Below are 24,735 nucleotides of genomic sequence, written 5' to 3' on the forward strand. Positions count from 1 at the left end.
GATAGCAAATTGGCTCACAAATAGAACCCAGGAAATTAGGATGGGCAGCTGTACCTTCTACAAAAGACCTGTCACTAGTGGTGTACCCTAAGGTTTCTGTCCTTTTGGGGTCACTCCCCTTTGGCATTTACTGCTTGGATATCAAAATAAATGTTAAGATGGCCAAGTTTGCAGATAAGTGTAAACTTGGTGCCATCGTAAATTCCCCAGATGCCACTAGGATTCTTTAAAACAGCCCTATAAATTCCCCAGATGTTACTAGAATTCTTTAAAATGGCCCTTCCCGAACAAATAGCTGGTGTCAAAACTGTGAACTAAATGCCAAGGAATGCATAATTGTATCCTTCAGCAAGTATGACTTCTACTGTAACTATCACAGTGAGAACACACCTCTGAAAATTGATCCCGTAGATAGCGATCTGGGAACTTGTGCTGAGACAATGATAATATGTGTGGCCTACGTCATCCATTGTATTGCCAGTTGACTCACAGATAGGATGCAGACAATCAAAATAGGGGAAGTTACCTTCGCAAAGAGAGCAGTCACCAGTGGAATCCCACAGGACACTGTGCTGGGACATCTCCTGTTTGGCATGTACTTTTCTAAAGTAAAAGCCAATAGTAAAGGGCTTTCTAAGTTTGCAGGTGACTGTAAGCTAGGAGCAGTCTTTGAATCCCCAAATGACTTAGCAATCCTGCAGGAAGGTTTGTTTCAAATAAATAATAGGGATCAAAATCATGGTCTGAAACTAAATGCCAAAAAATGTGTTATTGTACCCTTTGGGATGTCATCTACCTCAGAGAACTACCACATTTACAGTAATTCCCAAGAGTTGACACAGTTGCTTAGGATTTGGTTACTTATGTGTACAGTGACTAAATTTTGATCACCATGTGTCTGTTGTAATAAAATCCTGTACAGCTTATAAACAAAGGGATTGTGTCTAGATCTAGGGATGCTGTTGTACCCATTTACTCAGTCCTCATTAGGCCAGTCACTGAATATAATGCCCCCTTTGGCATTATCTGTCCAGATGCATAAAACTAGAACACCCACAAATATAGCTTACTAAAAGGATGCAAGGCCAAAACAACATACCCTAAATGGAAAGACTCAAATCCTTGTCACTATACTCAGTATCCTACAGACTGCAAAGAGGTGACCTGTGTCTGCATACAAGGCATTCTCTGACTCATTACCAATGGATTTACTGCATTGTCACCTCACAGCAAGAAGTTCTCCAGTTTGATTCTCTGCTGGAGCTCCTTCTGTGTGGAGTCTGCATATCTTCCCCCTGGTCGAGTGACAATTAAAGACATGCAGGTATGTGTGTGCGTGAATGGGTGTGCCTTCTTTGAGGGTTGGGTGTCAGGCTGGCACCTCAGCACCATAAATATCCACTGCCAATCATTAGCGGACTGGAGTTCCGCTGTGGCGACCCCTAACTGGGAAAAGCCAAAGGACATTAGTTTTAGCAAGTCAGTTTATTTGTTTGCCATTGTTTACCAGGAACATCCAACTGGGTAATATCCATTTTAAAGGAGGTTTGAGGAGAAAAGCTCCATTTTCTTACACTGTATTATACTAAATTCCAGTTAAACACAGTGTAGTGCCATTTCTATTTACATTTATACACAAACAGCCGTTACCTTTATACATTCTAAGATTTTACAGAGGTGGAAGTTACTAAACAGAAAACCTACTTGCAACCTAGTGGATTGTACAGGAAGCAATTATGTATAACAATTGTTTTGTCATTTCAGTATGAGGTTGAGCATATTCTCTTTAAGAAGAGTATTGTACAGTGAACACAAAGTGTCAACCTTGTGATGAGCATGTGCAGGACCAGGATTGGTTAAGATGTTGTTTAAGCAGTGGTTTAAAACTATCAAATTTGTCTGAAAAGTTTTTTTTTTTTGTGTCTGTGGGGATACTATTCCAGAGTTTAGCAGCGTAGTGGGAGTAGAGAGAATCTCCTGGAATATTATTTGACTTATTTGTAAGTAATAAGAATTTGTTAAGAGCAGAGGTCCCTTGCTGGACAGTAGGGCAGTAATAAGTTTTGTAGTGCAGGGCATTTTTCTGAATGATAAATGAGTTTGTGTGCTATAGTTAGTTGTGAATATGTTAGGTAGTTGTGTTTTAAGCTATGACAATGGTGGGTCCTATGAGGTAGATTGGTGCCAAATTTAGATATTTTATTGTAGCAGGATGCAATTTTCTTTCTTTGAGTATCGTTTAAGTTTGTTAGGATAAGAGGGGCATGTAAGAGAGTTGGCAATAAGAAAGTGGTGGCTAGAGTTTTCCTTGCAGTATCTGTAAGGAATTCATTGATCCTTTCAAGGGAGCCTAGTTTCTGGTGTGTAGATTTAATGGTGTGCAATATATGCTGGTCATATTTGAGATTTCTATTTATTATAAAGCCTAGAAGTTTACTACGAGTTACAGTTTCAAAGACAATATTATTTGCTGACTTTAAAGTAAAAAATTGCTTTTGATTCTGGCAACTTTTTGAGGTAATAAGCATTAACTTAGTTTTCTTGTGGTTCAGTAGGAGGTTTGATTCTTTGAGCCAGGTTTCTAAAGAGGAGAAAGATTTTTGGGTAAAGTCCTGTAGCTTATTTATTGTTGAGGTTGCAGCTATTACTGTTGGGTCATCTGTATATTGGACTAGACTAGCATGGTAAGTGGATGTGTGGAGGTCATTAATAAATATATTAAATAAGAGAGGACCTGAGGATCACCTGTAGTAACTGGTTGAAAGAATGAGTAGGTTAGTAGACATTTAACAGCTTGTTGCCTTTCAGATAGGTAAACAAGAAACCACAACAAGTTGTATTGTGAAAATCCTATTGAGGAGAGTCAAACAAGCAGTTGTTGGTGCAAGACAGTATCAAATGCCTTAGACAAGTCTAAGAATATGGTGGACATAAGCAAACTATTGTTTCTATGTTGGATTATTATATTGTTTACCAATATAATGAATTGAATGAAGCCAAGCAGTAATGATGCTGTGCTGGGGCCTAAAGCCATATTGTGTTTCTGAGAGCAGATTATTTTTATGGTTAGGTATTACATCAGCTGCATATGAATGTATTTCTCTAATATATTGGAGAGGAGGAGATAATCGCTATTGGTCTGAAATCATTAAACTCTGTAGATGTGTCACCTTTGTGCGGTGGTATGATGTAGAATTTTTTCCGCAGTGATGGGATATATCTTTCTTCTATGGAGCTATTAATTAGTATGAACACAGGGAAGGCTATGACTTCTGCGGCCATTTTTAGGTAGTCTGATAGTAGTTGGTCTACAGCTACAGCATTGATCTATAGCATCAGAATTCTAAATTTAGGGATCTAAACCTCTTTTGCAACATCAACAGAATGATTTGGAGAGGCAGGTGTATTTCACAGAGGATACCGCTGCTATGGAACAGACTCCACATTCGCATAAAGCAAAGTTCATCCCTGTCCAATTTCAACTGCAACTTGGATCTGTGGATGAGCAACAGGACTGTCCCCTGTACTACTAATGGGCAGATGCACCTCTTAAATGTTTTAGCCCATGCATAGGTCACAATCTATAACCAAATATGACAGGTTATTTCAAACACAAAAAGGTAAACTAGCTAGGCTTAAAATGGTCCACAAGGGCTGCTAACCTGATAACCTAGTAATTACCTGTGAATCTATAACAGTGAACTGTCATTTAATCATCATGTATCCAGTGTTGTAAGGACGTCTTTTTCATTGTGCAGCTTATATGAAAAGATATGGCATCCATGTCCAGGAATGTAATCATTTCACTGTAGCCAGCTTTCATTTGGCCAGTCATTGAATATAATGCTGTATTAAAATGGATCTCTCCAAACACTTTTCATAACCATGATTTTTCATAGCACAAAAAAAAAAAAATTCAAGGGCATAAATCACTATGCAGACATAGTACCCAACCTCTTAGAGCAAGATTGAACAGAGACATGAATAATGGGTGGACAAAGGCTCAAAAGTAGGAGCAGTTTTTTATATATTGATCTTACAAACTTAGAGAGTTGATAGAATAACAGGTTTTGGATTAGCATGAATTTTCTGAAAGATAGAACGTCTGAATCTCAAATGTCTGTCATTATTTTCTGACTTTACTCCTCAATAATTTGCCAATGATTTACAAGAAAGCCACATGAGAAATGGACCAGAAATAAGCGGCAAAATCTGGGCATTCTCCAAAAATCTTTATAGTTGAGAGGTATATATGCAGAACATTTCAAGGTCTAGTTCCTCTTCTAGGTGTCATAAAGGCTACTAAGAAGCAGCCTCTACCTGACATACAGATAATTCATGAGAGCCTATCTTGTCACATTCCCAAGTCCAGTAATAGTGTGAGTGTACCCACTGAAGGAATCCCAGTCTCTTTTGCAGCATACATAAGGCATGTTTGAGGGATATATATGTATTACAGAGAAATGAAGACGTACGCATCTTTTCTGCTGTGTTCTTATATGATGATACAAGCACAAAGTGCTGCTGAGATTATGCCTGAGAATTATAGGTTCATTCGTACTTACTAGGCTTAAAAAGCCTAGCCTTATGTACCATTCCTGTCCTGTCATCTAAATTACATTTAAATAGAGTAAGAGAAGAACCTCACTGTAGGTGGTATGGGAAATGGTACCAGACACTTTAGGTGGTATGGGAAATGGTACCAGACACTTTAGGTGGTATGGGAAATGGTACCAGACACTTTAGGTGGTAAGGGAAATGGTACCAGACACTTTAGTTGGTACAGAAGACAGTACCAGACACTTTAGGTGGTAAGGGAAATGGTACCAGACACTTTAGTTGGTACGGAAGACAGTACCAGACACTTTAGGTGGTATGGGAAATGGTACCAGACACTTTAGTTGGTACGGAAGACAGTACCAGACACTTTAGGTGGTATGGGAAATGGTACCAGACACTTTAGTTGGTACAGAAGACAGTACCAGACACTTTAGGTGGTAAGGGAAATGGTACCAGACACTTTAGTTGGTACGGAAGACAGTACCAGACACTTTAGGTGGTATGGGAAATGGTACCAGACACTTTAGTTGGTACGGAAGACAGTACCAGACACTTTAAGTGGTATGGGAAATGGTACCAGACACTTTAGTTTGTACGGAAGACAGTACCAGACACTTTAGGTGGTAAGGGAAATGGTACCAGACACTTTAGTTGGTACGGAAGACAGTACCAGACACTTTAGGTGGTAAGGGAAATGGTACCAGACACTTTAGTTGGTACGGAAGACAGTACCAGACACTTTAGGTGGTAAGGGAAATGGTACCAGACACTTTAGTTGGTACGGAAGACAGTACCAGACACTTTAGGTGGTAAGGGAAATGGTACCAGACACTTTAGTTGGTACAGAAGACAGTACCAGACACTTTAGGTGGTAAGGGAAATGGTACCAGACACTTTAGTTGGTACGGAAGACAGTACCAGACACTTTAGGTGGTAAGGGAAATGGTACCAGACACTTTAGTTGGTACGGAAGACAGTACCAGACACTTTAGGTGGTAAGGAAAATGGTATCAGACACTTTAGTTGGTATGGAAGACAGTACCAGACACTTTAGGTGGTAAGGGAAATGGTACCAGACACTTTAGTTGGTATGAAAGACAGTATCAGACACTTTAAGTGATATGGAAGATGGTACCAGACACTTTAGGTCATATGGGAAATGGTAAGAGACACTTTAGTTGGTACGGAAGACAGTACCAGACACTTTAGGTGGTAAGGGAAATGGTACCAGACACTTTAGTTGGTATGAAAGACAGTACCAGACACTTTAAGTGGTATGGAAGATGGTACCAGATACTTTAGGTCATATGGGAAATGGTACGAGACACTTTAGTTGGTACAGAAGACAGTACCAGACACTTTAGGTGGTATGGGAAATGGTACCAAACACTTTAAGTGGTATGGAAGATGGTACCAGACACTTTAGGTCATATGGGAAATGGTACGAGACACTTTAGTTGGTATGAAAGACAGTACCAGACACTTTAAGTGGTATGGAAGTTGGTACCAGACACTTTAGGTGGTAAGGGAAATGGTACCAGACACTTGATTTGGTATGAAAGACAGTACCAGACACTTTAAGTGGTATGGAAGTTGGTACCAGACACTTTAGGTCGTATGGGAAATGGTACCAGAAACTTTAGTTGGTACGGAAGACAGTACCAGACACTTTAGATAGTAAGGGAAATGGTACCAGACACTTTAGTTGGTATGAAAGACAGTACCAGACACTTTAAGTGGTATGGAAGTTGGTACCAGACACTTTAGGTGGTATGGGAAATGGTACCAGACACTTTAGTTGGTATGAAAGACAGTACCAGACACTTTAAGTGGTATGGAAGATGGTACCAGACACTTTAGGTCATATGGGAAATGGTACGAGACACTTTAGTTGGTACAGAAGACAATACCAGACACTTTAGGTGGTAAGGGAAATGGTACCAGACACTTTAGGTGGTAAGGGAAATGGTACCAGACACTTTAGTTGGTACGGAAGACAGTACCAGACACTTTAGGTGGTAGGGGAAATGGTACCAGACACTTTAGTTGGTACGGAAGACAGTACCAGACACTTTAGGTGGTAGGGGAAATGGTACCAGACACTTTAGTTGGTATGAAAGACAGTACCAGACACTTTAAGTGGTATGGGAAATGGTACCAGACACTTTAAGTGGTATGGAAGTTGGTACCAGACACTTTAGGTGGTATGGAAGATGGCACCAGACACTTTAGGTCATATGGGAAATGGTACGAGACACTTTAGCTGGTATGGAAGACAGTGCCAGACATTTTAGGTGGTATGAAAGATGATACTAGAGAAGCGGTGTTCTTTATGTGTTTAAAACATGAATGTCAATCCACTCTTGTTTGATTGCTTGACATCCATTTACAATTAACATATTGGTTATGATCAGAGCGCAGTCCTAATCCATCTATCAAGGACTGCATTAAACAAATTTTAAGTTCTTTCTGATCTAAAATTATAGACAATGTGAGCCAAATCTTTAGCTAAAATTTATTTAAATATATTCAAACTAATCACTTCTTTAGTAGAGTCTGGTAAGCCATTACTTTAATGAACAAATGGTCCTTTTAAAATTTTTACATAATCCCCGGCCTTGATTTAAACTTGTTACTCATCATGTTCCAGTTACGGTCCATTTTCAGTCCTCTGCACAATCTTCCTATAAAAAGCTCCATAAATCATAGTAAATTCTCCTTTTATCCCTCTATAACTAAGTGATTATAGCCCGGACAATGTCACTATAGTCCAATTTCGTCACACACTGGTCTGTTTTAGTATACGACATTTGCATTTACTCTGCTTCTTTTACATTTCCTTTGAACCTGGATAGTCTAAACTACTGTAAACAAGAATCATAAAAGGATCTCTTCTAGAAATAAACCTTAATAAAATACCTAGAAATCACTACAATATGATGATTAAAATTCAAATCTTTGCCATCCATTACTAGGTTATGACTCTTAGAATCTATTGGATCCACATCTGAAAAATCACACACTGAAATAGCCCATTCTGCAATATTGACAAATGAACATTGATGAAACATAAAGACATAACATTGAAATAACAAAACCATCACTTAAAAATATTTGACTCTACAAGTGCACAGCTGTTGAGAAAAGGCAAATATTAAGAGAACAAAAACACTGTTCCTGCTCTCCAGAGCAGCTATCTGACGTTGAAATCTAAACATTGAAACATCGTCATCATTAGCAGCAGCAGCAGTTCAAAACATGAAAAATCAAACTATAGCTGTCACTGGCCCCACATCCAGATCCTTAAACCTAGCTTATATTTACAGTACTATAAACAATAAACTAGCAAAAGTCAAGAATCGCACAGAAATCATCAGTGGCAATTGTAATTGCTACTCGCTGCTTGCAGTGTGATGTTAATGCAGTCATCCCATAACATGCACATAAACAGCATGTTCCTGCTTCTATCGGAGTTGTGCCTTCACACATTTGTTTTGCAGACCTCACTTTCATTATCATCACAGTGCACTTTCCTGCATTAATGACAACATCATGCTGCTACTGTCTCACTGTAGGAACACCTGTGCTGTGTCCTGACTCAGAACTGATGAAATATGAACACCTTTCATATAAATAGCTCATGCATCAGAGAAACTATGGCACCCTGAGCTCAGTGATGTAAGTAATAAACAGTAAAAGTCCTAAATACAAACTTTGTGAAACTCCTTACATCAATGGATATCTCTGAGCTTTCTTAACCATCAGACTTGAATATAAAATCTCTCTTGTTAACCATCTTTGTTCTTCCTAACAATGAGTGAATCCACTCAAAGATTATTCTGCTTTCTCATAAATTATTATGACGTACCCATTCAGCCATTCTACTGATGTCAAAAAAGTGCAGTGTCCACCTTTACACCTTTCAGAATTTAGTTCCAGTTTCAGAATATCAGTCAATTTCTAACAAAGTCCTTCTCTGCAAATATGTTGTCTCTGATCTTGTATCTGACTACTATTCAGGCTAGTCAGACCTTTTGGAAATAATCAGGTTTTCCATTATCTTACTACCCCATTATAGCAGACTATCTGTCCTATAATTATTTAAAATCATTTGAATTTTCTTTTTCTTATATGTGGGAAGAATGTTCCCTCATTGCCAGTCTACCGGGATCTAGCATATTCTTGCTTCTACTATATAGAATACAAAATATGGAACTTAATTGTCAAATTAATGTCCTTATTTGGATTATCGGGATGACAGTAAGTAGTATTGTCAATTTCAGGATCTTAGCTAATTATGTAAATGTTTACTATTCCTAAAATTTCATCTTCCTGAATATTAGTTATAGAAGATTCAGCCAGAAATTGTCTCTCTCTCTCTGTTTTTTTTTTTTTTTTTTTTTTTTTTTTTTTTACGGTGCCAGAGTTCTTCCAACTTTAATATATTATTTGTTATATTTTCTCACAGACTGCAGTCTGCAGTAACTTCTTCCACTGACACAGAATCTGTTTCCTTGAATACTCCAACTACTCTTTTAGTAGACATAATTTGATTTTTTTCCTGAGATTTATTCAAGTACTTCAGTCATGAGATCATAAGGTTCTTTCTATTAAATTCCATTGCTTATTCTTTTTTTTATTTCTTAAACAAATTATGATGTAAGATGCTAAATTCCCTTTTATGTTCTGATTTCTAGAAGCTTTCAGGCTGACATATAATACATATTTTTAAATGTTCATGCTTCCCAAGCTCTTGACTAATGATATTTTAAGGCAAATAATTTTTGTTGATAAAAATATCATTAGCCAATTGCTGTTTTAAAGTTCCTATTCCAGTTCTCCAGTTGCATTCCTTAATGTCCTCCATCATTCCTTTCCAATTAGCACAATCCCAAAGATGTTTATATTTTCTTTACCCTTCCCCTTTCATTTTTACCCTGTTTACTTAGCCACTCTACTAATAATGGTGGAGCAACGTCCTAAGAAAATGTCTTTGTGTGCTTCTAGAGTTCAGCGTCTGTCTAATATAGTATTCTCTGATATAGGTTTCTCTTTCACCTGAACAAGACTGTCATACAGAATACAATCATGTGTAACATTTGTACCTTTAATGCCAGACTCTAATTCCTAGATGCAGTCTCTGTCAGGTAGATTTAAGTTGCCTGTCATAATCCAATTATCTCTTATTTTTATAGTACTTTCTCCTGTTAGTGTACCCATTATGTCCATATTTGTTCCTAGAGACCTTCTGACCAATAAAATTATAAACTCCACCTTATTGCCTATCATTTCTGATACTACTAATTGGAATACTTCATTCCTGTAGTCTAGTTTTACATTTCTTACTTGCCAGCTGTCCCCCACAGAGACCAGACTTTTTTCTTCCTCTGTGCTCACTGTCTCTTTGATCAGCTATGCAGTTATCTTTTTTTAATTGAAAGTTTGCATTACCATCTTGCAGACAAGGCTTGTGTCACAGCAGCAATTCTGAATCTATTTTTGTGAGAAAAAGAACCACACCTACTCCATTCCCCATAATTATTCTTGCATTTATCATTCATGCATAATAACTAATTTTTATTCAGTTGTTACTTCCTTCTAAAACATTTTCTTTGTTGGCTTTCTGAAAAATCGGAGCTTGCTTTTAGCCATATACAAGCATTTGTTTTTCTTCTGGTATAAGAAAAACATTTCCATGAATATGAGAGTAGTAGCATACAACATACGAGGCATGAAGCAATCCGCGTTATACTAGCTAGTTTAGTCAGCTCTAGTAGTACGTACATTACACAAGTCTGTTTGTCAAGTATGTATATGATGCTGGGAAGTCGGCGCTCCATTACTTATCCTTGTGAATACTCACCTCCGTTCACAAATGCATTGCAAACATAGCTACCTACTCAGGACAGTGATATTAATGTGCAAATGCTGCACAAAAACAATAAAAAGATTTTTTTTTTTCAGGAGACAAGTTCCCCTACACCCTCATATGAGGAGATTGATCAACAACGAACCTTTATTAGTCTTTCTCTACAGTGTCAGTACTCGTCAAGAAAAGGCTGACGTGGTTATTAGTGATATTAGTTAATGCTTGATTTGTGAATATATGTTATTTTTGATCTTACTTGTGTTTGAAAATAATATAACAATAAAGATTTATTATGGAAAAAAAAAAGAAAAGGCTGACCAGCTACTTAAAAGCTGTTTCATCATACTTTTTGACATTGTATTTTTTGAAAAATAATCAAAAGCAATGGAACCTGAGCACAAACAAAGCCATCCAATAGCAAGTTATCAATAATTCAAGAAGAATTACAGCCTCATACTATAAATCTTGAGTAAGTGTGATATGAAGAATCATGTACAACAACGGAAAGCCTCATTTGGCTTTGAAGTGATCTGAATTCTTGGAACATCTTATCACCTAGCTCTAAGAGCTTGCAAATGTATGATAGATTAAATGATATCAGCTGAATTCATGCAGCAACATAACTGAATAAAATACTTGTTGGTGCTGTCAGGCTGACTTTCATGTTTGTGTAACCTCTGTGCCTGTGTGCTTCAGTGTACTATGAAGTAAATACTGATATGAGCATTTTACAGTCATTATGCGGCAGGAGTTGTAGTTTATTTAAATGTAGAGCAGAGATGCGACATCATCTTACCAGGTAATATGTGCTATTCATGCAGTACCGCCAATGTCGACAGCTGTCCTGTATTGCTGTTAGAGGTGAGCTGTGTGTTGTGTTTAACTGACTCAGCATAATACAGTATATTTATGTATTTGCACTGAAACAGACACAAGTAGCAACCAGCTTGTAAAGATCCAGACTGCACTACAGAAAGTGACATCATCTGGCAGCAGCATCATATATTGAGTCAAGTACATTGGAGGATCACTTGTACTGCAAGCTGGGTCTGCATCATTTAAGATAATACTTTGTCGAATGGCTATTCTTTGAATCCACATTGTTGAAACCTCTCTTCATTGAATGGCTATTTCACAGGGAAAAACAATGGTTGGCCATCATTGGGAATTTGCCCTTTTCCCCACTGTAGTGCAATCTCGGAACTGGTATATTTAGTTATGGGGGGTGCAACCTCTCCACATTGGGGTGTTGTGGGTGGCAAAGCCCCTCACTTGGATGGGTTTTAAATTTTTAGAATTTAATGACAGGTGCTTGGTTGGCTGGCTGTCACTTTTCCCTGTGAAAAGTTCAATGAAACAGCCATTCAGTGAAGAGAGGTTTTGACAATGTGGGTTCAGTGAATAGCAATTTGACAAAGTAACTATACACTGAAGTGATATAGACCCCGGCAAGCCTGTACCCTTAAGGTACCATAACCTGTAGGACATCCTTGATATGTCTTGGTGTTTAATGACTCCATTGTAAGAACTATAGATAAAAGGCTTACTAGTTTGGCTAAGGGTAGGGTGACAGTTAACTGCCTATCTCTTGTAAGGATTAAGGATGTTGCTAGAGTCTTTAGGTTCCCCCTCTCTCCCAGATATAGTTACAATCTTGTATTTGCCCATCTCGGGGTGAATGATCTTAGACAGTGCACCCTGAGAGGGATGCAGAGAGACATTTTTGAGCTCTCTTTTTATGACTTCCATGAGGGTGATGCCCTTGCATTGTTCAATATTCCACCAACATCACTAATAATGCCTAAATTCAAAGCTAAAATAATTGGCTTCAGTAATTGGGTAGGAAACTGTCATTCCAGGGGGATCCCCTGTTTGTGTCTCCATGGGTTGAAATGATTAATTAACCCACATGCTTTTTCAGAAATGGTCTTTGTCTTTCACCCCTTTGTGTTTACATACTGGATAAAGCTACTGCTCAGCCCACGGTGACTTTTTTAGGCCGAGTTTACCTAATGGACATATAACATAGCAAACTCCAGGCTAGATAATATCAAGGTAACATTACTGAATGTCTGAAGTCTAAATAATAACATCTCTCAAATGATGCCTTCATTAACCGCAGAGACATCAGCATTTATGTAAATAGAGACACCTGGTTCCAATGTACAGACAGTCATAACCTCATGCTGAAAATGGGAAAAACGGGGTTGAAGATGATGCTGATGGAGGTGGTGGTTCCACTGTAGTGATATCATATTCTGCATTCCAGACTACAATGCTTGTCGTACATTTAGATTCACCAGCAACTGTGCTGAGTATCTGTATTTATTTTTAATTCCATTGTTTCCCCCAAGATTTTGCATTATACAAATATGGATGTGGTTTGAAGTTCTAATTACACTTAATAAAATTAATTATCACATTATAACTAATTACAGATCTCTCCTTTGAAGGTGCAGAATACTTCAACTAGTCAGAAAAGTTAGCAGGTGAACCAAATTTTTATACTTCCCCTTAGAAAGCATGGCTTGGCTTAAAAAGCCCCCCACCCCCAGGGTCATTAGCCTAGTAATCACCTATGAAACCATGAGGCTGCTGTATACTGCTGTGAATTTTACTCAGTCTCTCTTTGATAGATGCATTGAGGCATCCTTACCAGTCCAGCATAAACACAATTGTGTGCTTAGAACTAAACCCATATGGTGGAACTACCACGTCAGCAAACTGTATAATAACAAAAAACAAAACAAAAAACTACAAAAGTCAAATAGCATGTTACATTCAGATGTTTACTTGCAATGCAATGAATGAACAAATACATAAATAATGACTGAGACGTCTAGTTCAGCTCACTACTGTGATAATCACACAGGGCATCCCATTGTACGTAGTCCATGCCCTCCCAACCTCTTAGCTCAAGAATCAGAGACAACAATCAGGAAAAAATGTTAAATCTTTCACATACATACACAAAAAGTTACACTAGCAAGCATTTTCTGAAGGATACTTTAATGACTATCTATAATCCAGAAAAATTTGCCAGAAAGCCACCAATTTTGCAAGGAAAAGCCAAAAAAAAAGTCTCAGTTTCTTTGCTCAAGAACTCTGAACAAAACCCAATGGGTAGATAAATAGATAGACAGATAGATAGATAGATAAAAAATCCAAAAAAAGGAATGCATGGAGAGAGCAGGAGCCTAAGAATATGTCAGTAAGTTAATGTTTTTTTTTTCTTTTTGCAAACTGTGAGGCACAAATGAGAAACCAAATTTTGAATATCAATCGGTAATGCTCACATAAGTCAACATCTTGCCTAGGTTTCAAACAAATGTATTTGCCACACTAAACAAATTCAAAATGAGTCATTTAACTGATAATTCAAAAGCATGACCATTAAAATTGGAATATACTCACAAAAACACATTTAGTATGCAGTACCAATGTAAACATGACAGAAAATGGCCTTGGAATCATAGTAATCTTATCATACCTGAAAAAAATTTAATTGGGAATCCAATGATTTAAAATACCAAGCACACGTCCACAAACAAAAAAAATAATAGTGATTATTATATTATTAATTAATTAATTACTTAATTCATTATTATAGTGAATGGTTTTCAACAGTGTTTTATGGTAACTGGAGGGAGATAGTCACATAATGGAGTATTGGTATAGTTCCAGGGGAGTCTGGTCCATTACTTTCAATAAGGTCCCATTTGATCATGATCTGGCTGTGTTCTTATTGTTCAGAAACTGTACAAGATGATATGGCCTCAGGCATGTGCCCTATATTTTTATATATATTTTAGACCAGGTAAAGGGTTATCCCAGGAACACTGTCTAATTAAGAAATGTAATTAAAATCACACAGTAGGAAAAAGGAAGAACGTATCAAACCCTTTACCCTTGACAACTGAAAGCAACTCACAAAGAGTTTAAAGTTGTAATCCTCTACAGTAACTGCCAGACCTTCACTTGTCTTCATTTTATGATAAATCTCTGAGTTTTATAGTTTTTGTCATTCAAATGTTCAGAAAATACATTTTGCTGTAAAAAAAATAACTGTTAACTTAAGTGAATTAGATTGGTTTGCCTCTTATCTGTCTCCAGTTTTGCAGAACATCACTGATTGCCCTCATACTTATGCCCAGGCCCTCATTTATTCAGTGTAAATGGTACAACAGGTAGCACCATCAGTTTTGATGTAGAAGGCTGGGGGTTCTATTCATAGGATCATAGGAAGTAACTAGGCTATCGGCCCTGAGGCCCTTATAAACCTAGCCAAGAGTTTAACCCATGTATAGACATCCGTACCCGATGCCCCTGTCCCAGCAGGGACACGGGTGGAATCCCAGGGATGTATTTTCTATTTCCCATCCAGTTATCCAGGTTGCGTTAAAATGAGGTAAAGAGGTACTCTGCTTGATGTGGAGAGGGAGTCTGTTCCACAGATGGGGGAGTCTCTGGGACATAAATCTGTCCTACCAACAAGTCCTATTAATGTCACAGACCAGGTTGAGGCCGAGTTTGCAGGTTACTCGAGTGGATCTTGACTTGTAGATATGCAGCAGTCCCATCAAGGTGGGGTCTGAGATCACTTTGTATGCCAAACAGATTTCACCTCTGAGGAGTCTGTATGAAACAGAGTAGAGGGATAGGACTTTAACCCTATCTGTGTATGGTAGATTTTTGAGGCCTTGGATTCTCCTGGTGAGGCACCTTTGTGGTCTCTCCAGCTGCTGCATGTGCTTTGCGAGGTACATGCCAAATGGGGCATTGTACTCAATACTAGGCCTTATAAGGGAAGACTACAGGGATGTTATGACCTCCTTGTCTACAGATGAGATAGCCTTACTTATGAGGTGGGCCATGTAGAAAGCTTTCTGTACAATGGAAGCAACATGGTGGTCAAAAGTTAAGTTACTATCAATATGGTTGCCCAAATCCCTCATGAATGACTGTGTGCTTAGGGCATTATTATTACTGTGATAATTTGTGGGGATGTCACTCTCCCCAAAGGGGATGATGATGCATTTATTTTGTATTTAGCTTGAGGCCATGTTTCTGGCACCAGTCATTTGTTTGGGTGAGACCCTCTTGGAGGATGTCCACGTCACTATGTAAATTGATGACAGCGCATAGCTTGCAGTCATCTGTAAACTTGATCAGCCATAGCCCACTGGTTTTGACCTGCACCTCAGAAAAGTATATCCCAAATAACAGAGAACCCCAAGACCGAACCCTGGGGTATGCCACCTATGGGTCTACTGCTTGACTTGGCTTGGCTTCCCCTATTTTGACTAGGTGAGTTCTATCAGGGAGCCAGTTAGCTACCCATCTGGTAACATATGGATTGATGGCTACTTGAGAGGGTTTATCTATTATGCCCGAGTGGGGAATAGTGTCGAAGGCTTTAGTCAGGTCAAGGTAGGTGCTGTGCACTGCCTTCCCCTTGTCCTTGGCTTTGGTGACTGTCTCAAAGTCGACCAGATTTAACAGACATAAGCACCCCATGATAAAGCCAAACTGTGTGGGATTGAGAGTTTGGAGGTTGCCAATATCCTTGTTAATGAGGTCCATGATAATCCGTTCCATGGCCTTGCAGATCAGGCTAGTTAGGTTGATGGCTCTGTAATTTCCTTGGTCAGTGGATGCTCCACCTTTGTGTAAAGGGATGACAATAGCTGTCCTCCACTTAGCTGGGACAAAGCCGGTACTCAGGCTTTGGTTGTATAGGGCACCTAATGGTGCTGCAAGTTCCTACCAGAGTTCATGTAGGATGCAGCCTGGGATGTTATTGGGTCCCATGGAGGCTGGATTTTTTGCCTTTGAGAAAGCAGTGATGACTTGATCCCTAGATATAAGGGGAAGGGGGCAGGTATTGAGAATGTCCTGATTTACTGCTGGGGGGAAATGAGGGTAAAAAGTTTCACTGAATCTGTGAGCCAGCAAGTTTGCTATATCTATGGCATTTTATATGTGGTGTCCTTGACCACCAGTTCTGAACAGATCTGGGTGCTACCTTTGAGATTACAGACATATGTGAAGAAGGCCTTATGATTGTCTCTAGTAGATATGGCCAATTTGGACTCGAAGTTTGCTTTGGAGGATTTCACTAGTGCTGTTATTTGCATGTTCATGCTAAGGAGAGATTGTTTCCAATTGGACACCTGCTCCTTCTTGATCCTGGACAGCAATTTTTTTTCTTTTGTTATAGAGTGTATTTATTGCAGATGTCCACCAGACAGGTATACTCTTCCTTGTGGAGGATGATTTAGTCTTGTCAGGTATTCCTGATTCCATGCATCTATATAAATGTTTGTATAGTAATTTGGTATAGTTCTGGATACTGGTGCTAGTTCTTGGATGAGGAGGGGGCTGTGAAGCTGTTTATACCATCCCTCAGGAGGCTGTAATCAGCTTTGGAGAAATTTTTTTTGTTTGACCCTAGCTTTATGGCCGGATTTTACAGGGATGCCGCAGTAGTTACTCATGTTGGTTAATATCAAGACCAATATATTATCACCTCTTATGGGGGTATTGACTAGCTGTTCCCAAGCATTTGCACTGACAAACTTGAGGAATCGCTGTGCAATTGTGTTCTGGCATGAGTAATTCTTCCAGTCTATGTTTGAGTAGTTAAAGTTGCCCAGGATCATGGTAAAGGGTTGAATCTTGATAGATTCGAAAAGGTCTAGATATGCAGTTTGGGCATCTTGAGTCAGATTTGGGGGCCAGTAGCTAGCTATGATTTATATAAGGGGTCTTGTCAATGGTTAACTGCACCTGGAGTGTCTCCTGTGCATCATACTCTTTGACCAGCCTGGAGGTGTGCATGTCATTAATATATATTGCAAACCTACCTCCTTTTGCTTTTCTGCCCACAGTTTGGGGTCTGAAAGTATGATCGGATGAGTAACCAGGTATGGCTGGGGTGCTCTCCACAGCTTTGAACCAGGTTTCTGTAACTGCGTAGATGTCAGCATTTTCCAGGGTTAAGAATGCTTGTAATGAATGCAATTTTATGTTTAGACTCCTAGCATTTAGCAGCATGACCTTTAATTTGAGTTTTGTTGAAATATTTATGTTGGTAGTGTTAACTTCATCACTTTTTCTAAAAAAGGCATTATGGGGAGGCAAGTGCCTTTGCCAGAAGCCTGAAACCCAAGTGAGACAGATGCAGGCCATCTCTGGCAAAGCATTGTTGTCTGTCGATCATATCTCCCCAGGCTGTTAGGTACTGCATCCCCCAGGAATTACACCAAAATCAATCATTTTCTGTTTGTATTGCGGCATCATTCTGGGTGACGGTAGAATGCTGCTTAAGGCTAGGGACATACCTGCTTGGGACACACATTCAGTGAGTAAAATCAGGTCTCTCTTCATATAGTGCAGGGAGATATGTCTCAAGTCATTCACACCAACATGGAGTATGATAGAGTCATAACAGTACCTGTTGTTGAGAGACTTGAGTGTGTGTGTGATATGGTGGATTCTGGCCCCAGACAAACAACTAACTGTGACGTTCTCCTTATCCAGACTGGTGAGAGGCACATCTGTGTGTCTCACAGTGGAGTTTCCTATGACTTATACGTTGGGTTTATGGTTAAGCCTTTGTGGTTGTGAGACAGAGGTGTGTGAACTTTGCATAGTATGTGGTGTGGAGGGTTGTGGAGATTGCATGTGTTTTTGCCTCAGAGGTCTCCTTTGTTTGGGTATGTTTTTGTTGAGAACCTCCATGTATGTGGGTGTGTATTGTGTAGGTGTGTATGGTGTTTGAGGTGTAGTGATTGTGTTGACAACCTTCTCAGTGCCAGATATACTGGCATGTGAGGGCTAGAACATGGACTCTAGGTTCCTAAGTGGCATAGTAGGTTGTTGTCTCTGTACATACGGTAGTTGCTATACTGTCTCAGGATGCCCATATCAACCAGACTGGTAGGAACAACTGTAGGAAATTATCCCTTTTTATATTTTTCAGAATCTGAGAGAGGCCAGGAGAGCTCAGGGGTAAGCCTAAAGCCCAAGTGCTTAAACCAAAACTAAGAAGCTTAGAATAACGCAATTTAAACAGGGTATAAACAAGAAGCAACACATGCAACAGAAAAGATGCAATTGAACACTTTAGAAAACAAGCTGCAGCAAGTAGAAAAAGCAAGATAAAGTAATAGAGTAGGAGGAGGAAACACAAATACAGTAAAAAAAAACTGAATGAAGTTGGGTTTTTTTTGTTTTTGGAACAGAAGAAAATTCAAGGTTAAGGAACTAAGGGGTGTGACCTTCTCAAATGATCACTATATTAGGTAGAATGAGCTAATTAGATGGGACTGGGAGGAGTGTTCCTTATCAAATTTACAGTAGGGGCAGGCAGCAGCAAAAGCCAAAGAAAAACAAGAATTCAACCTCAGATCAGCAAATATATAAATAGAGCCATGGAAAAGTAAATAATTCAGTCAAACAAATACATAGTGCAGTAAACTAGTTCCACTACTAGGAATTGCTGACATTGCAGTTCAGCTGGGGGGTGCTGAGTCAGCTGAGTCAGTGTGTCATCCTTTGGATGAGATGTTAAATAAGGTCCCAGCCGCTTAAGTTGGTGGTAGCTTAGGTGGATGTAAAAGATCCCACTGAACACATCAAGAAGATTAGGGGTCCTGCATTTTACTCAACATAAACACATTATTTCCATGTTTACAAATTGTACGTCTCTCTCTCTCTCTCCACACACATTTCTATTTTGTTTTACTATTTATCATTTTTCTTGTAATATCCACATTGTTATTCTTCCATAATGGTACCAACTCCTCTTTCCACAACCATAATCTAGTTTTTTTCAATATATCTGCCAAAAAATATTTTTATTAAACAAAGTTTCATTGTCTTTCATTCCAAATAACTCATATTGCATAAAATAAATTCTTGTCTATCCTTCTCACATATTATTTCTGTCTTCTTGCTCTTATATCCATATGTAATCATATTAATATGTATATTATTAATGTCATTAATACTGTCAAAATTTTTCTTCACACATTTTTCATAGTTTCACTACTCTTTTACATTTAAAAAACATGCTCTGTTTTCTCTTCCCCTAACAAAATAAAGACATTCTTCCATCTTTCTTTCTATATGGTGCTTTCCCCTCTATCGATAACTGACAGTGGATATGAAAAGTTTACACACCCCTGTTAAAATGCCTGTTTTTTGTGAAATGAAAAATGAGACCACAATAAATCATTTCAAAACTTTTCCCACCTTTAATGTGACCTATAACCTGTACAATTCAGTTGAAAAACAAATCTGTTAGGGGAAAAATATGAAAAATAAAAAACATACAATAAGCTGGTTGCATAAGTGTGCACACCCTTAACCTAATACTTTGCTGAAGCACCCTTTGATTTAATTACAGCATTCAGTCTTCTTGGGTACACACCTGCATCAATTAAAGAGTCTCTGATTAACCCCAAATAAAGTTCAGCTGTCCTAGTGGGATTTTCCAGACATTTACTCAGTTGCCTGCTACAGCAAAAGCCATGATTCACAGAGACCTTACAAAGCATCAAAGGGATCTCGTTGTTGAAACGGAAGGTACAAAACAATTTCACAACATTGCATATACCATGGAACACAGTGAAGACAGTCATCAAAAAGTGCATCAAATATGGGACAGTAGTGATGTTGCAAAGAACTGGATGTTCCTCCAAAATTGATGAAAAGAAAAGATGAAAACTGGTCAGGGAGGCTGCCAAGAGACCTACAGCAACACTGAAGGAGCTGCAGGAATTTCTGGCAAGTACTGATTGTGCACTACATGTGACAGCAATCTCCCATATCCTCCATATGCCTGAGCTATGGGGTAGGGTTGCAAGACAGAAGCCTTTTCTTACACAGAAAAACATCCAGGTCCGGCTAAAATTTGCAAAACAATACAATAAGTCACCCAAAAGCATGTGGGAAAATGAGTTTTGGTCTGATGACAGCAAGGTTGAACTTTTTGGCCACAATTCCAAAAGGTATGTATGGCGCAAAAGCAACAAGTTGCATCACCAAAAGAACACCATCCCCACAGTGAAGCATGGTGGTGACAGTATCATGCTTTGGGGTTGCTTTTCTTCTGCTGGAACTGGGGCTTTAGTCAAGGTGGACAAAATTATGAACACTTCCAAATACCACTCACGTTTGGCCCAAAACCTTCAGACATCTGCTAGAAAGCTGAAGATGAAGAGGAATTTCACCTTTCAACATAACAATGACCCAAGTATACATCCAAATCAATAAAGGAATGGCTTCACCAGAAGAAAATTAAAGTTTTGAAAAGGCCCAGTCAGAGCACAGACCTAAATCCAATAGACAATCTGTCGGGTGACCTGAAGAGGACTGTGCAGAAGAGATGCCCTCACAGTCTGACAGATTTGGAGCACTTTTGCAAGGAAGAGTGGGCAAAAATATTGCCAAGTCAACATGTGCCATGAATGTTGTAATTAAATCAAAAGGTGCTTCAACAAAGTATTAGTTTAAGGATGTGCACACTTACACAACCTGCTTATTGTATGCTTTTTCCCCTAACAGATTTGTTTTTCAATTAAATTGTACAGGTTATACGTCACATTAAAGGTGGGAAAAGTTTTGAAATGATTTATTGTGGTCTCATTTTTTTATATCACAAAAACCTGGCAGTTTAACAGGGGTGTGTAAACCTTTTATAACGTAACACAAAAAAGAGCCAGCACAAATCAGAGTGGAAAATATATATTAACTAAAACATAGTGTGTTTAAACAAATACACATATAGAATCCTATTAACAGAATCATATCAGAACCGGTTTTGGTATTGCTGCCTTCCTCAGTGAACAAAAAGATTATAACAAAATCACCCTCCAACTGAACCATGCATATATATATATATATATATATATATATATATATATATATATATATACCAATTATATCAGTAAACACTTATACAATTGTTAATTTAATCACAGTTTAGAAGTATTCATTCAGGCTAGGTGGAAATAACACACCAAGCTTTACTATCCACTTCTTTTCTTTTAAATTAAGTATCTCATGCAGTCCTGCCTTGTCCTGTGTTCTATATGTTATACAATCAATAACTGTGAATCTAAATATGCCAGTTTTATGTTTGCAAATATGTTTATACAATGCACTGGATTATTTACAGTTCCTGATATCACTCATATGTTCACTTATCCGTAATCTGAGTGGCCTGGATGTTTGTCCAGCATAAAATGCTGGGCATGTACAACTTGCCAAATATATCACCCAGTTAGTACTACAATTAGCAAAAAAGTAATATCAAAAACTTGAGGTGTATTTTGGCTAGTAAAACTACTGATTTTATAAACCTTTGAGCAGTTGGAACAATGACCACATGGATTGCAGCCCATCAGTTTTTCCCCAGTCATAGTTCTCTGACTAAGAAACCTGCCCTGATTCTGGCACCTTTTGTAGTGACTGAATAAAGAACTTTAAAGAGCGACCCTTATGAAAGGAATATGTGCATTTGTCTCCTACATATTCCATAAGTGAGCCCTCACCCTGAAGAATATTCCAATGCTTGTTGATGATATTCATAAAGGAATATGTATTTTTTCCATACGTCGTTACTAGCCTAACTTGATTCCTCCTAGCAGGCTGATCACCCTTATATTCAAGCAGGTTAAATCTATCCTGCTGAGATGCAAACTGGCTAGCTCTACAGATGTCACCATCCTTGTATCCCCGATTCTTAAATCTATTAGAAAGATCCTGTTTATATTGATTGTAAATTGCGGAGTCCAAACAAATTCTTCTAATCCTAAGAAATCGGGACTTTGGGATATTCTTGATAATATGTTGGGGGTGGAAGCTAGAAACATGTAACAAGGTATTATATTGCGAAAATTTGCAAAATACCTCAGCCTCCAAGGTGTCCCCGGGGTACGTTTGCCCAAACCATCCAAAAAGGTAATGTCATAGATTATGAGGTTATCTTAAATTCAATTCCCCACTTGTCTTGGTTGAAATATTCAACAAAATCTGACAAATAAGAAACATCAGCTTGCCACACAAACCAACAGTCATCAAGATTTCACCTCCAAATATCAATTTCTTCCAAATAAATATTATGACTGTTGTAAATAAGTTGCTCCTCTATATAAGCCATGAACAAGTCGGCATATATGAGGGCAAAAGATGCCCCCATGGCAGTACCTTATACCTGCCACACTCATTGTTTTTGGAAGTAAAACACATTCTTGGTTAGAACATTCTTGGCCAAAGAGACCAGGAAAGAATTAAAACCTGGTCTGTACAATTCAACTCAATCCAGCCAATACTATAGTGCAGCCAAACCCGCCCAATGGGGGATATTGGTAAACAGGGAGGTGACATCAAGAGTGCATAATAACCAGTGAGGTTCAAGTTGCATGTCTGATATTATGCCCAAAAACTGGGTTGTATCTTGTATCCAAGCCCGTATATATGATAGTAATGGTTTCAAATAATATGTAAGAAATTCAAAAAGGGGTTCTGTAAGTGAACCTCACCCCAAAACAATAGGTCTACCTGGGAGGGTTATTGGGGTTCTTGTGAATTTTGTGTAGGAGGTATAAGTATTGTTGTTTTGGATGGTCAACCTTAAGTTGGTAGGCAATTTCCCTGGGGATGATTCCTTCCTCAACTTCCATGTCCAGAAAGGCATCAATCTTAACCTTAAACTTGGCTGTAGGATCCATAGGCATGATCATATAATAATTCTGATCCATAATTTGTCTCTGTGCCTCATCATAGTATTGTGTCCAATCCTGGATAACTGTAGCTCCTCCCTTGTCGACAGGTGAGATAACAATATCCCTGTTTGATCTAAGCTCATTTATACATATTCTTTCAGCCCTAGTGATATTGTCTCTGCTTGCATAATCCTTACCTAGATTTCTATGTAAATCTTTAAGCACATTGCCCTGAAAAAGTGAAACTACCGAAGACATGGGTGGTTTGAATGTAGAATTCTGAAATCTAAAAGGTCTTTTATCACCCTGATTTTGGTCATCCTAAAAAATACATGTAAATTTAAATTGCGGCAAAAATCTACCACATCTTGTGCAAACTGATGTTCAGGCACAAAAAAACTAGGGACAAAACTAAGACCTTTATTGAGAATTTTTATTTGCATATCCGACAATCCCAATGAGGAGATATTAAAAACATTACATGATGTTACACCTTAGCCATCACCCTCAGAATTCCTTCTAAATCGGGAAGGACCTTTATGCTTCCTCCCCCCTCTTCTTGACATAGGCCTAAAGGGTGGGCCAAGTTATCTCCCAGATTGTTCCTCTTCGAAATTGGTGACTTCTCCGTATAAGCCCCCTCCCCCTCAGTATTAGATGAGTTATCCTCACCTGATGTGATATGCTCCATATTTCTTTTCTTTAAGATAAATGTAGGTCTTTTGGGCCTAGAATTCCCAAGTTTTGGTTTGGTATAATAAATTTTACATTTTTACATATATCAAAGGGTCTGCCCCTATCAAAATCATCCACATCCTAATTGACTTTCTTCATCTTTTTCTCTTTCAATAATTATTTAAACTCTAACAAATCCTTACTTAACTGAATTAAACTTACAGTATAGCATGGAAGAGTTTGGAATTCCTGTACCCTTTTGCTCAATTCATCCAAAATTAAAATCTGTTGCTGTATAGTTCTCTCATAATATGCTGCTAGTGCATTAACAAAACCCATTGAGGCTTGCTGTTGTATTGCAAGCCATTCATCTAATAATAACTGTTCAGCCTGAGGAACAAGTGGTTGATTCTTCACCCTCAATCCCCGTGGGGATATTTGTTTTCACTGATATGCCTTAAAAAGGTGCAAATTCCACACATTACTTCTCAAACTCTTCATGTCCTTATTTAATTTAGAAAAGGCCATCTTATGCTGATGGATTGGGTCATCAGTACGCCCACTTAGTTCACCAGTCATTAAATATGAACCCAAACCAAAGATGCCTAAATCATCAGTGTCTTAGGACAGTCCTCTTATGATGGATGCTAGGTCCATAATCCGTCAGTCAAACCAGAGCAAAAATGGGGGACAAATCCAATTCCAATTCAATAATTGGGAAAACCCCAAAATATTAAATCATGAAAAAGTTACACTTAGATGTGTACAACCCACTAGAACATGTACTTACTTAGAAATCCCAACAAAAACAAGGTATTCCACAAATAGGAGCCGGACAATCTCCTCAACTCCAATGGTGGGACTATAAATAGCCTTAGATATATATATATATATATA

At 38.4% G+C, this 24,735-nt stretch overlaps 1 protein-coding gene across 1 annotated transcript in view; it reads left to right on the top strand.

Moving 5' to 3' along the window:
* ADAMTSL1 (ADAMTS like 1) overlaps positions 1-24,735 on the top strand; it is a 4,128,157-nt gene that overhangs the window by 29,250 nt on the left and 4,074,172 nt on the right. The gene's annotated exons all lie outside the window — the stretch shown is intronic.

The sequence above is a fragment of the Protopterus annectens genome, chromosome 2.part0 (genome assembly GCF_019279795.1).
Source record: "Protopterus annectens isolate FY-2018-M chromosome 2.part0, PAN1.0, whole genome shotgun sequence".
NCBI classification, from domain to species: Eukaryota; Metazoa; Chordata; order Ceratodontiformes; family Protopteridae; genus Protopterus; species Protopterus annectens.